The following is a 15,229-nucleotide window of genomic DNA, read 5'->3' as shown; positions in this document are numbered from 1 at the left end:
GTTATAGCTTCTGCCAGATACTTTAAATTCTCATTCTTTTATCTATGTCTGTTGAGTATTGTTAATATCTTTAGTACACCAAACAAATTTTGAAAAGACCAAAACATTTTACCATTAAGACTAGCCTTTCCTTGCCTGGGAGGATGCTGCATTTGATCTCAGAACAATTCTTGACGTGTATAAAGTGTATGCAAAATGATATTTGTCAGTGTCTCCACTATTTAGTTCTATTGGTAGACTGTCAAGATGAGACATTTGAGTATTTCCTTCTAGATTGTTTTCTTGCTAAACATGACTAGCAACTCTGTACAAATGAACTGGGTTAAAAAAGAGCATTCGGATGAATATGCTCTATGTGATGTAAGAGAATGTGTGCATAGAGTGAAAGGAATTGCCTGCATAATTCAAGGCAAAGCTCACCCTTATCTCAATGATCTGGATCGTGGAGTAGGAAAAATACAGTAAATTACTAAGATCATTGTATTATTTCTTCAACTCATTGCCCCTTCATCCTCAATGGCAAGTAGTCTCTTATTTTCATTTTACAAGCAACTCAGTTTCTAAACTAAATTGAAATAAATAAGAAAACTAATGAGAGCATTATCATTCAAATAAAGATTTGATGACCTAGAGAAATATATTGTCCCAATAGCAAAATGATATTTTGCTTTGCATTGCTGTTGTATCACAATATCATTTAATTGTTATTCAAGAGCATGCAAAGCCATGCAACTTCCTCATAAACTGAAGTGGAAAATGTTGAAGTGGAGGAGAAAAACCAGAATGCATAAATAAAATATGAAAACTTTTGTCATGTTCTATTAGGAGTTTTTGTGTTAGCATCCTATTACATTAGTACTTGTTTTCACTAATATGGTATGAAAATTGCTGCAATGACTGCACAGTCATATCTTGTTAGGCAACTCAAACTCTTAAATTATATGATTCTAATATAAAATGAAAGGAAATTCTTAAATTATGAGAAATTTCTAATGAGATGTGAAGACCTAGCTGTAAAAAGTTTACGCTGTTTTGGTGTGATTTCTTCAAAGTATTTTCATTGGAGGAGCTGGGTGGTTACAAATAAGAGGAAACTGGGCCTGAAATCACTTCTGTTGAACTATGTACTAAAAGGTAAGTTTCAAAAATATATATGAATCAATCAGTAGTATGAGTACTAGCCACATTAAGATAGGTAGCTATACTTGTTCTGGCTTTCTGTAAGAGCCACTCTGTGTAACATTTCTCTTCATAGATTGTTCTCGAATGAAAGTTACTTTTTTTTTTTTTCACTTTTTTTTTTTTTATTAACTTGAGTTTTTCTTATATACATTTCGAGTGTTATTCCCTTTCCCGGTTTCCGGGCAAACATCCCCCTCCCCCCTCCCCTTCCTTATGGGTGTTCCCCTCCCAACCCTCCCACCATTGCCGCCCTCCCCCCATAGACTAGTTCACTGGGGGTTCAGTCTTAGCAGGACCCAGGGCTTCCCCTTCCACTGGTGCTCTTACTAGGATATTCATTGCTACCTATGGGGTCAGAGTCCAGGGTCAGTCCATGTATAGTCTTTAGGTAGTGGCTTAGTCCCTGGAAGCTCTGGTTGCTTGGCATTGTTGTACTTTTGGGGTCTCGAGCCCCTTCAAGCTCTTCCAGTTCTTTCTCTGATTCCTTCAATAGGGGACCTATTCTCAGTTCAGTGGTTTGCTGCTGGCATTCGCCTCTGTATTTGCTGTATTCTGGCTGTGTCTCTCAGGAGCGATCTACATCCGGCTCCTGTCGGTCTGCACTTCTTTGCTTCATCCATCTAGTCCAATTGGGTGGCTGTATATGTATGGGCCAAATGTGGGACAGGCTCTGAATGGGTGTTCCTTCAGTCTCTGTTTTAATCTTTGCCTCTCCCTTCCCTGCCAAGGGTATTCTTTTTCCTCATTTAAAGAAGGAGTGAAGCATTCACATTTTGATCATCCGTCTTGAGTTTCGTTTGTTCTAGGGATCTAGGGTAATTCAAGCATTTGGGCTAATAGCCACTTATCAATGAGTGCATACCATGTATGTCTTTCTGTGATTGGGTTAGTTCACTCAGGATGATATTTTCCAGTTCCAACCATTTGCCTACGAATTTCATAAACTCGTTGTTTTTGATAGCTGAGTAGTATTCCATTGTGTAGATGTACCACATTTTCTGTATCCATTCCTCTGTTGAAGGGCATCTGGGTTCTTTCCATTTTCTGGCTATTATAAATAAGGCTGCGATGAACATAGTGGAGCACGTGTCTCTTTTATATGTTGAGGCATCTTTTGGGTATATGCCCAAGAGAGGTATAGCTGGATCCTCAGGCAGTTCAATGTCCAATTTTCTGAGGAACCTCCAGACTGATTTCCAGAATGGTTTTACCAGTCTGCAATCCCACCAACAATGGAGGAGTGTTCCTCTTTCTCCACAACCTCGCCAGCATCTGCTGTCACCTGAGTTTTTGATCTTAGCCAATCGCACTGGTGTGAGGTGAAATCTCAGGGTTGTTTTGATTTGCATTTCCCTTATGACTAAAGATGTTGAACATTTCTTTAGGTGTTTCTCAGCCATTCGGCATTCCTCAGCTGTGAATTCTTTGTTTAGCTCTGAACCCCAATTTTTAATAGGGTTATTTGTTTCCCTGCGGTCTAACTTCTTGAGTTCTTTGTATATTTTGGATATAAGGCCTCTATCTGTTGTAGGGTTGGTAAAGATCTTTTCCCAATCTGTTGGTTGCCGTTTTGTCCTAACCACAGTGTCCTTTGCCTTACAGAAGCTTTGCAGTTTTATGAGATCCCATTTGTCAATTCTTGATCTTAGAGCATAAGCCATTGGTGTTTTGTTCAGGAAATTTTTTCCAGTGCCCATGTGTTCCAGATGCTTCCCTAGTTTTTCTTCTATTAGTTTGAGTGTGTCTGGTTTGATGTGGAGGTCCTTGATCCACTTCGACTTAAGCTTTGTACAGGGTGATAAGCATGGATCGATCTGCATTCTTCTACATGTTGCCCTCCAGTTGAACCAGCACCATTTGCTGAAAATGCTATCTTTTTTCCATTGGATGGTTTTGGCTCCTTTGTCAAAAATCAAGTGACCATAGGTGTGTGGGTTCATTTCTGGGTCTTCAATTCTATTCCATTTGTCTATCTGTCTGTCTCTGTACCAATACCATGCAGTTTTTATCACTATTGCTCTGTAATACTGCTTGAGTTCAGGGATAGTGATTCCCCCTGAAGTCCTTTTATTGTTGAGGATAGCTTTAGCTATCCTGGGTTTTTTGTTATTCCAGATGAATTTGCAAATTGTTCTGTCTAACTCTTTGAAGAATTGGATTGGTATTTTGATGGGGATTGCATTGAATCTGTAGATTGCTTTTGGTAAAATGGCCATTTTTACTATATTAATCCTGCCAATCCATGAGCATGGGAGATCTTTCCATCTTCTGAGGTCTTCTTCAATTTCTTTCTTCAGTGACTTGAAGTTCTTATTGTACAGATCTTTTACTTGCTTGGTTAAAGTCACACCGAGGTACTTTATATTATTTGGGTCTATTATGAAGGGTGTCGTTTCCCTAATTTCTTTCTCGGCTTGTTTCTCTTTTGTATAGAGGAAGGCAACTGATTTATTTGAGTTAATTTTATACCCAGCCACTTTGCTGAAGTTGTTTATCAGCTTTAGTAGTTCTCTGGTGGAACTTTTGGGATCACTTAAATATACTATCATATCATCTGCAAATAGTGATATTTTGACCTCTTCTTTTCCGATCTGTATCCCTTTGATCTCCTTTTGTTGTCTGATTGCTCTGGCTAGAACTTCAAGAACTATATTGAATAAGGAGGGAGAGAGTGGGCAGCCTTGTCTAGTCCCTTATTTTAGTGGGATTGCTTCAAGTTTCTCTCCATTTAGTTTAATGTTAGCAACTGGTTTGCTGTATATGGCTTTTACTATGTTTAGGTATGGGCCTTGAATTCCTATTCTTTCCAGGACTTTTATCATGAAGGGGTGTTGAATTTTGTCAAATGCTTTCTCAGCATCTAATGAAATGATCATGTGGTTCTGTTCTTTCAGTTTGTTTATATAATGGATCACGTTGATGGTTTTCCGTATATTAAACCATCCCTGCATGCCTGGGATGAAGCCTACTTGATCATGGTGGATGATTGTTTTGATGTGCTCTTGAATTCGGTTTGCCAGAATTTTATTGAGTATTTTTGCGTCGATATTCATAAGGGAAATTGGTCTGAAGTTCTCTTTCTTTGTTGTGTCTTTGTGTGGTTTAGGTATAAGAGTAATTGTAGATTCGTAGAAGGAATTCGGTAGGGCTCCATCTGTTTCAATTTTGTGGAATAGTTTGGATAATATTGGTATGAGGTCTTCTATGAAGGTTTGATAGAATTCTGCACTAAACCCATCTGGACCTGGGCTCTTTTTGGTTGGGAGACCTTTAATGACTGCTTCTATTTCCTTAGGAGTTATGGGGTTGTTTAACTGGTTTATCTGTTCCTGATTTAACTTTGATACCTGGTATCTGTCTAGGAAATAATCCATTTCCTGAAGATTTTCAAATTTTGTTGAATATAGGTTTTTATAGTAAGATCTGATGATTTTTTGAATTTCCTCTGAATCTGTAGTTATGTCTCCCTTTTCATTTCTGATTTTGTTAATTTGGACGCATTCTCTGTGTCCTCTCGTTAGTCTGGCTAAGGGTTTATCTATCTTGTTGATTTTCTCAAAGAACCAACTTTTGGTCCTGTTGATTCTTTCTATGGTCCTTTTTGTTTCTACTTGGTTGATTTCAGCTCTGAGTTTGATTATTTCCTGCCTTCTACTCCTCCTGGGTGTATTTGCTTCTTTTTGTTCTAGAGCTTTTAGGTGTGCTGTCAAGCTGCTGACATATGCTCTTTCCTGTTTCTTTCTGCAGGCACTCAGCGCTATGAGTTTTCCTCTTAGCACAGCTTTCATTGTGTCCCATAAGTTTGAGTATGTTGTATCTTCATTTTCATTAAATTCTAAGAAGTTTTTAATTTCTTTCTTTATTTCTTCCTTGACCAGGTTATCATTGAGTAGAGCATTGTTCAATTTCCACGTATATGTGGGCATTCTTCCCTTATTGTTATTGAAGACCAGTTTTAGGCCGTGGTGGTCCGATAGCACGCATGGGATTATTTCTATCTTTCTGTACCTGTTGAGGCCCGTTTTTTGACCAATTATATGGTCAATTTTGGAGAAAGTACCATGAGGAGCTGAGAAGAAGGTATATCCTTTTGCTTTAGGATAGAATGTTCTATAAATATCCGTTAAGTCCATTTGGCTCATGACTTCTCTTAGTCTGTCGACATCACTGTTTAATTTCTGTTTCCATGATCTGTCCATTGATGAGAGTGGGGTGTTGAAATCTCCCACTATTATTGTGTGAGGTGCAATGTGTGTTTTGAGCTTTAGTAAGGTTTCTTTTACGTATGTAGGTGCCCTTGTATTTGGGGCATAGATATTTAGGATTGAGAGTTCATCTTGGTGGATTTTTCCTTTGATGAATATGAAGTGTCCTTCCTTATCTTTTTTGATGACTTTTAGTTGGAAATTGATTTTATTTGATATTAGAATGGCTACTCCAGCTTGCTTCTTCTGACCATTTGCTTGGAAAGTTGTTTTCCAGCCTTTCACTCTGAGGTAGTGTCTGTCTTTGTCTCTGAGGTGTGTTTCCTGTAGGCAGCAGAATGCAGGGTCCTCGTTGCGTATCCAGTTTGTTAATCTATGTCTTTTTATTGGGGAGTTGAGGCCATTGATATTGAGAGATATTAAGGAATAGTGATTATTGTTTCCCTTTATATTCATATTTGGATGTGAGGTTATGTTTGTGTGCTTTCATTCTCTTTGTTTTGTTGCCAAGACGATTAGTTTCTTGCTTCTTCTAGGGTATAGCTTGCCTCCTTATGTTGGGCTTTACCATTTATTATCCTTTGTAGTGCTGGATTTGTAGAAAGATATTGTGTAAATTTGGTTTTGTCATGGAATATCTTGGTTTCTCCATCAATGTTAATTGAGAGTTTTGCTGGATACAGTAACCTGGGCTGGCATTTGTGTTCTCTTAGGGTCTGTATGACATCAGTCCAGGATCTTCTGGCCTTCATAGTTTCTGGCGAGAAGTCTGGTGTGATTCTGATAGGTCTCCCTTTATATGTTACTTGACCTTTTTCCCTTACTGCTTTTAATATTCTTTCTTTATTTTGTGCGTTTGGTGTTTTGACAATTATGTGACGGGAGGTGTTTCTTTTCTGGTCCAATCTATTTGGAGTTCTGTAGGCTTCTTGTATGCCTATGGGTCTCTTTTTTTAGGTTAGGGAAGTTTTCTTCTATGATTTTGTTGAAGATATTTACTGGTCCTTTGAGCTGGGAGTCTTCACTCTCTTCTATACCTATTATCCTTAGGTTTGATCTTCTCATTGAGTCCTGGATTTCCTGTATGTTTTGGACCAGTAGCTTTTTCCGCTTTACATTATCTTTGACAGTTGAGTCAATGATTTCTATGGAATCTTCCGCTCCTGAGATTCTCTCTTCCATCTCTTGTATTCTGTTGGTGAAGCTTGTATCTACAGCTCCTTGTCTCTTCTTTTGGTTTTCTATATCCAGGGTTGTTTCCATGTGTTCTTTCTTGATTGCTTCTATTTCCATTTTTAATTCCTTCATCTGTTTGATTGTGTTTTCCTGGAATTCTTTCAGGGATTTTTGCCATTCCTCTCTGTAGGCCTCTACTTGTTTATTAATGATTTCCTGTGTTTCCCTAAGTGTGTTCATGTCTTTCTTGAAGTCCTCCAGCATCATGATCAAATATGATTTTGAAACTAGATCTTGCTTTTCTGGTGTGTTTGGATATTCCATGTTTGTTTTGGCGGGAGAATTGGGCTCCGATGATGGCATGCAGTCTTGGTTTCTGTTGCTTGGGTTCCTGCGCTTGCCTCTCGCCATCAGATTATCTCTAGTGTTACTTTGTTCTGCTATTTCTGACAGTGGCTAGACTGACCTATAAGCCTGTGTGTCAGGAGTGCTGTAGACCTGTTTTCCTCTCTTTCAGTCAGTTATGGGGACAGTGTGTTCTGCTTTCCGGCGTGTAGTTTTTCCTCTCTACAGGTCTTCAGCTGTTCTTGTGGGCCTGTGTCTTGAGTTCACCAGGCAGCTTTCTTGCAGCAGAAAATTTGGTCTTACCTGTGGTCCCGAGGCTCAGGTTCGCTCGTGGGGTGCTGCCCAGGGGCTCTCTGCAGCGGCAGCAACCAGGAAGACCTGTGCCGCCCCTTCCGGGAGCTTCAGTGCACCAGGGTTCCAGATGGTCTTTGGCTTTTTCCTCTGGCGTCCGAGATGTGTGTGCAGGGAGCAGTCTCTTCTGGTTTCCCAGGCTTGTCTGCCTCTCTGAAGGTTTAGCTCTCCCTCCCACGGGATTTGGGTGCAGAGAACTGTTTATCCGGTCTGTTTCCTTCAGGGTCCGGCGGTGTCTCCGGCAGGGGTCCTGCCGCTCCTGGGCCCTCCCCCACGGGAGCCCAGAGGCCTTATACAGTTTCCTCTTGGGCCAGGGATGTGGGCAGGGGTGAGCAGTGTTGGTGGTCTCTTCCGCTCTGCAGCCTCAGGAGTGCCCACCTGACCAGGCGGTTGGGTCTCTCTCTCACCGGGTCTGGGAGCAGAGAGCTGCTGCGGGCCGGGATCCGCGGGTGTGGGACTTCCGGTAAACACAGACCGTGCCCGGTCCTAGAGAAATTCTGCTTCCGTGTCCTAAGCTCACCAGGCAGCTTTCTTGCAGCAGAAAGTTTGGTCTTACCTGTGGTCCCGAGGCTCAGGTTCGCTCGTGGGGTGCTGCCCAGGGGCTCTCTGCAGCGGCAGCAACCAGGGAGACCTGTGCCGCCCCTTCCGGGAGCTTCAGTGCACCCGAAAGTTACTTTTAATGTGTGGTTTAAAGAACTAGAAGTCAGATGTTATTTTTACTTTAAATTTACTGCAAAACCACATGCTTGACATAGACTTTGTGGTAATAAACATGGCGTATGAGAAGAGGTTCTTAAAAAAATGACTAACTTAAAGTATTTCTAATGCAATAATATATCCCTCAGTAACCTAATTTATTAAAATACTGTGGATTCATCTGGAAGGCCATTTCCAGTCTGGGAATGTAAGTGTTCTTGGGGGTATGAGAACTAGTGCTGTAACAAGTGTATGTTGATATCACATAAATTTCTTTATCAACAATGTGTTTTATCTTATAGAACCCTAACAGAAATACCAAATTGAGAGATAAAGGAAATATTGGAGAAAAATTTTAAATGATTACAAAAGATATTTGCCCTTTGAAAAATAATGATTTCAAAATTCTATAAGTTGACTTATTAAATACTATGTTTGAGAAAGGACCATCACATTTTCACATGTATCTTACTATAACATTTTATACACTCTTTTTTAACGCAAGCAATAACATTATCAGTGGTGTGCCAAATAATGGTGGCTGTTTACAGGCCTTTGCTTAGATGATCTTGTTCTAACATCTATCACTTTTGCAAAAATATAAATTTATCTAAACTGGTTCTTCATAGAAGATGAAAAAGGAAACCATTTAATATTAGCTGATGAACATAGAAATGGTATTAGCTGAATTAGAATATGTTTTATAGGAATAAACTAAATAGCCTGGTTTAGGGACAGAGCAACTTTTATTTATCTATTTTTTTATTTTAAGTATTGTATAAGTTGCTCAGAGCCAGGACACTCCTACCTTTCGCACTTTATACTCTAACTCCAGGAGTCTCAGACTAATGTTCTGAATCCTCTAATGACGTTCATGAGAACCATTTCAATGTAAATAGCTATAAGACCTATGCAGTTCTGTGCACAGACCTGAAGTTCTGTGCAGAATCACTGAAACAAATTAGCAAGAGTAGCAGATGAACTAATATTAGAATATTTAAAATGATACAGGTTGAATTCAGTGCTCTTGGACTTAATCACATGCTATCCCACCTTGGCCATGCAGTTCTAGTTGGTACCTCTTCGCTTGACCCAGGAAAACAACTGGGGTATTTCTGAGGCTAGTAAGAAGAATTGGACCATTTCCAGAACTCTGTCTGATCAAAAGATTAGATTGATCTTGAGGGAATAAAACCAGTGTATCCTATCCATGAAGAGTAGCAACGTGAAGGGCTGCAACCTGATTATCTTTCATACAATATAGACTTCTTCATTTTTATGCACCACTGTTCTTCACTGCTATGACTTTTATTCTGATCTGTGATACAATTATCACAGACAATGTAGTTCATCCTAAAGTTAAGCTTTAGCCTGGGTGAATTTTCTCTTGTTTGCACTAAGTTTCTTTAAATCGTCCACACAGTGGAAATATAACGAGTACCTGAGGCCCTAGTCTTTATTCTAACCTAGTAGTAGTAGAAACCACAAAACTTGCACTGTATTATCTCCTTCAGTGAGAACACAGCCAGTCCAAACCAAATGCTTTCTTTCCTCAAAGCCTCAGCCATGCTTCCCTCTCTCATAAATTAGCTGTGTTTAGAAGAAGGCTTGGCCACATTCTATAGATTATCTTGAGGAAAGGCTCCATCATCCATAATACATTTAGGCTCTTTCTAGTGGAAGATTTATATATTTTTTTATTGATGGGTTATGAATATTGACACAGAAGATATTCATTGTTTATTGAAGGCTTGTTTACATAAAAGATCTTCACAGGCTACCCCCTAAGTCTAGAGGTCCTACACCAGTGTCAGGGAGCTGTCTGGGTATTTTTTCCCACGTATTGCACTGCCATTCTATCAACAATAGAGGCCCATTAACGTTTGGCCCTTCAAGTTACTGCAGCCCAAGCCTCAGTGGCAGGACGTCTGCCCAATATGTAAAATAACGGAATGAATGGATTCCTTGGAAACAATGATAACAAGACCTGGCTGAGCTAACTGTGACAGCATGTGGTAATTTTCCAGCCCGCTGGCCCTGTAAAGGAAACTGGAACACAAAGCGTAGACTGCGGGGCGGGCCAGCCTGAATAGCTGCAAACAAGTGCAGAATATCTGATGATGTCATACGCACAGTTTGACAGATGGGGCTGGACAATTTTTCCCCCTTCAAACGTGTTCTTAACTGTTTGTATTCCATTGGCTTTCTCACTTGAGAAGTTCAATTCTGTAATCACCTGCTTGAAAGACTAAACAAACCTTAACTGTCATGTGCTTGATTCAAGTACTACCAGTTTTATGAAGAAAAATGATATCCATTATTAGTGGCTGAATGCTGAGGGGAACAGTGGGGGAGAGGGTGTTGCTTTGGATTAATGCATCATCTCTGCTTTCAGCTGTGGGCCAGGTTTTCAGTCTAGCTCTGACTGAATCCTGCCATACATTTTGAATAGCATAATGAAGTATTGTTGTTGCCCCAGTCTAGTCATTACATCAGGGAAACAGACATCTAAAGTTATCAAAACTGATTACTAGCTGAGCTTTTGTGTCTATAAAATAAATGCATTAAAGGAAGGTTTTTTTTCCTGTCTTACGGGTGTTCTATTGGAGTCAGATGTTTTAATGTTTATAGCATTATATGTCACTGTGTATAACTTGGATTCAGGGTATATGGACAGACAGTACTCTCTCCAAATGGGTTGATATGGAGATCTCTCTCTCTCTCTCTCTCTCTCTCTCTCTCTCTCTCTCTCTCTCTCTCTGTGTGTGTGTGTGTGTGTGTGTGTGTGTGTATGTGTGTGTGTTTAGGTTGATACATGGGAGACAGAGAAAATGAAGATTGACAACATTTATAAAAATGAGACACAACTCAATTAAAATTCACCTAAAATAGTAAATGAACTGGGGTCCTTGGTTTAATTGTAATGACCCAGGCTGACTTCTTTCCATCCTTTGTGGAGGTAGCTGCCTTGGATCTCAAATGTCCTCAGCACTTTATTCATGTAGCTCTTATTTACTTGCCAAGGAATTTATGTAAATATATGTGGGCTACAGAATAGGCCTCAGATCCAGCTCCATTCTTTAATCTTTTCATCAAATAGCTGACTAAAGAGAAATAGCCAAAGGACTTTGTTTATGGAGAAGTAATATCAGCTCTCCCCCCCCCCAAAAGAGTGTGGCACACGGCCGGGCCCACAGAAACAAGCATTGAAATAGCACAGGAATAAAAATTAATGTTAAGATCTACAGAAATATCTTTCACTCTGGGAAAGCACTCCACACAAAACTACTCTCTCCGAGCTGTCCAGATTATTGAAACCTAACTGAAAACTATCCCAAATTCAACATCTCCCTCTTAGCTAAGCCAGACAGGAGTAAGGGAATATAAGCAAAAAAATGTGTTACTAACAATATTGAAAATATGTGACATCCAACTTGAACACTATCCCCAACAAATATGCTTATCTTTTAGATATGAATAGGGAATTTTATCCTGGATACTCTTGACATTATTGATCAGTTCAACCAGTAACAATTGTATTTCACACACTTATTCAATAATTATTACCTACTATATGCTTGACACTAGACTATCAATTTATTTTATTCAGATACTGAGACTAGAATTTATACTTTAAAGTTAGCATAATTCTTTATACGAAGCACACTTGTAGCAGGTTCTCCTTTTCTCAGGTTTCTGGTTCATGATTCCTACCATCCTTTGCAAGGTCATAGCTAGGTGTGAGGACCTACATAGCTGCTATAATCTGTACAGATTAATAAGCTCAGCACAGGTCACGCTGCGTACGAAGAGCAGTTCATCCCTGCCTCCCCAACTCCCCACTAACTAGCACCAAGGGCATCCCTCTACATGCTTACACCAGATGGAAGCCCCCATCTGCTACAAAAAGCCAAATTGTTTTATTAGTAGCTGTGGTGCTTACATCCCTCCAGGAGGCTAAGAAGGTGAGAGGAATGAAACAAAAGGTGGGGACAGGAAACATGAGCCCTGGCACTCACAAATCATAACCTGAATCTAGCCACAAGCTGTTCCTTACACCTACTTCTGATCCATCTATGTCAACAGCTTAGGTGGGACTCCCTGGGACCACAGCCAAGGAATTTAGTTGAGTAATTTTAGTTGAGTGTGATACTAGGTTTAAAAAAACATGAAGAATACCAAATCATCACCATTAACACTAGTTTCACCTTTACTAGTGTTAACACATTTACTTTCTCAAAGTCCTCATTGAGGTTAGCCAAATTAAGATTAGCTAAAATGACAAACAAAATAGTGTTTCACAATAAGTATATTTGAAATTTGAATATTTGAAAGAAATTAAGTTTCTGGGCTCACTTGGGATGATATAAAAATATCAGTAACAGTAATGTCATAGTGAGTCAGAACAACTTTCACACAAGCCAATACTCGGTGATGGATGAATGAAGATAGAGAAACATCAAGTTTTCCAGCAAACATACTTCATTCCTGTAAATGTGCCTGTGCCTTAGACTTTAAACTCTAGCACTACCAGAATTGAATCTGTTGAGAATTTAAACTTATTGTCAATAAGATTCATAAACACACTAACCAATATAGCTGCAAGTTACAACTCAATTCAGCTAAATATTTACTAAGAATTTACCTATAAGTACTAAAATACCTATTTTGTGTTGCAAACAGCCAACTACCTACAATAATCATGCATGTAGGAAGCATGTCATACATGTATGTATATGTGTGTTCTGCATATAAAATCTAAAGGAAATAACTACTAGAGAGAATTCTGGGATTTTGAAGAGTATGTGCTGATTCTGAGCTTTGGTTGAAATGTGAACCAACCCTTAGTGCCTTCATTGTCTGACAATCAAGCCAAATTATTTCTTACAATTTATCTGCCTTAGAATAGATCCCTTAGCTCTAAGTTTTCAGTGGCTGTTCTCTGTACATTCTTGAATTTCAGGACGTGCTTTCTCACTTCCCTTAGGTGTTTTAAAATATAAATAGACTTTTGCGTTTGGTCATTTGAAAAATAGAAAAGTTTGTTAAGTCTACAACCCAAATAGTGTAAACCAAACTATGGAAACCAAGTCACACATAATTGAAACAAAGTAATAATCTCTATTGGTCCTAGAGAGCAGTTCAGGAAAAAAAATCAGGGAAAGAAACTCAAAGACAGAAGCATAGTTTCATTCAATTCTTATTAGCTGTTTAGCATAAGTATTTGAGGGGGCTATAAGCAATCAGAATGCTTAAGTTTCCTTTTAACTGTGGCACAGTAGTTAATGTGGGCAGAAGTAGTGTACGTGTTAAAGAGACCTGAGAGAGTTGGAGAGCAGCAAATTTGTGCAGATTTCTAAGTTTGTTTGAAGACTCAGTAGCATGTTCTGCCTCTTGTTTATTTATAAAATATAAATATTATCAATATTACAAAATTCTCATTGTAACAACTAGAATGTGTTAAACTTAATAAACTATATCCTGCTTTTAACAACAATAAAAATAATAAAATTTTTCTTTCCTCAACTGCAAAATAAAATGTCTTGCTTTCATAATTCCTTTTACCCACGAAGTGCTGGTTTTATAAAGGTCCAATATTCAAACGTACCAATATTTCTTTTGCTTATTTACACAAAATATCAATAACCTGAAAGGCAAAGTTGAGGCATGGATGAAACTGTGGGGTGGATCTGATCTACTAGCCTCATGTTCAGCTCCGATTTTGTTCTGTTCTTGTTTAGTGCCCTCAAGTAAGGCAAAGGGCTTTGCTCAAGCTGCTCAGAGAAAGGGATGGCTAAGTATTTCCTCAGAGTTAAAGTCCTCTGTCAACTTCAAAGTGTCACACCATTGTTAGTCATCATTACCTTAGAAGACTGAGTTTTCAGAGAGAAACTACAGGCCCCAAAATATCTGAAATAAAAATATTTTAGATGTTTATGGCTATTAATAACCAAAGTTAAAAGCCATTAATAATCAACTTTTAACGTATTTTATTCAAAAAACATGGCCAATTTTTACAAGTCTATTCAAAATCTCTTAGAAATTCCTCTTTTGAAGAATTTATCTATAGTTTTGGTTTGTTTGTTTTATTAATCCATGTGATACATGGTGCCAGTACCCTGAGTGAACTTACTGATATCACTGCATATTCATATGCTTCTCAGACAAATTAGAAAAGCTAGAGAACAAGTCTAAGTTTACAAAGTTTATTAAACATATTCTTGCAAATCCATATGTCATTTTCAAAAGACAAACATAGAGACAAGACTGCATGCCCATAACCCCATGAGACTACAAGGCAGTAACCTATAGAAGGGAGGCACAAATGTTGAACAGAGAGGACAGGATAGGCTCTACTTGAGAAACAAAAGCGAAGTTTCATGAAAGAAGAGAAAAAATATATATTTCACCTGGATAATAATTCAATTTGCAATTAGAAAAATTCTCTTCAGGATGAGTCTACGCATAGCTTGTAAATTAAAGACCTGGATGGTTTATAATTATAGTGCAGCAAGACCCATTTATAGAAGTTTCATTTCATATAATGTGGTTTAAATAGCAATATGAGAAAAATATTTAGTGAAAGTGAATGTGAATGCTTTCTTTGCAAAAAATTTTCACTGCTGTCGTTTCTTTTTTTTTTTATTTAGTAGCTATAATGGAATCATGGTCACTTCTTCAAAATATGAAATACATGTGTGAATATATAAGATAAATTTAAAAAAAGATCTATTTGTTTCAGCTGGACACAATGTAAGTTCCCTGTAGCATTTTGGCAGGTGTGTTAACTCAACCATTAGGGACCCTCAGGTTCATGCAGAACTCCAGGGAAGGACATAACTCCTAAAGAGCCTCCTTCCCAGGACACCATTCTTTGGAGTCTTAGTGGCCCTCTTTAAAGGATGAGGTCCCTCACCCTTACCCCTCTGCCCTCCCCAGTCTGGGTCTGGGCACCATTAGTGCACTGGAGCAGTAATTTCACTAAATTGTACCTTACTGGCCCCCTATTACGAAAGGAAGTGTGAATACTGCCAAAGCCCTTTCGTAACTGGCAATGGAATCACAGGTCAGAAAACATCTTTAGCAAGCATAAATTATTAGGCGCACTATAAAAGAGAGCTGACAGATGAAACAGGCATTTCCATGAGTGAACAATGCAGCTTCAATTCAAAGACTACTGATTGGGTGTTCAGCCTCCCAGTATAAACAGCTATTCAAATTTTAAACTGTAACCATCTGAATAAAGAGAAGGATTGCCACGGACACCTCGGGTT

Source organism: Rattus norvegicus, chromosome 2 (genome assembly GCF_036323735.1).
Source record: "Rattus norvegicus strain BN/NHsdMcwi chromosome 2, GRCr8, whole genome shotgun sequence".
NCBI lineage: Eukaryota > Metazoa > Chordata > Mammalia > Rodentia > Muridae > Rattus > Rattus norvegicus.
Note: the sequence above shows the minus strand (reverse complement) of the source record.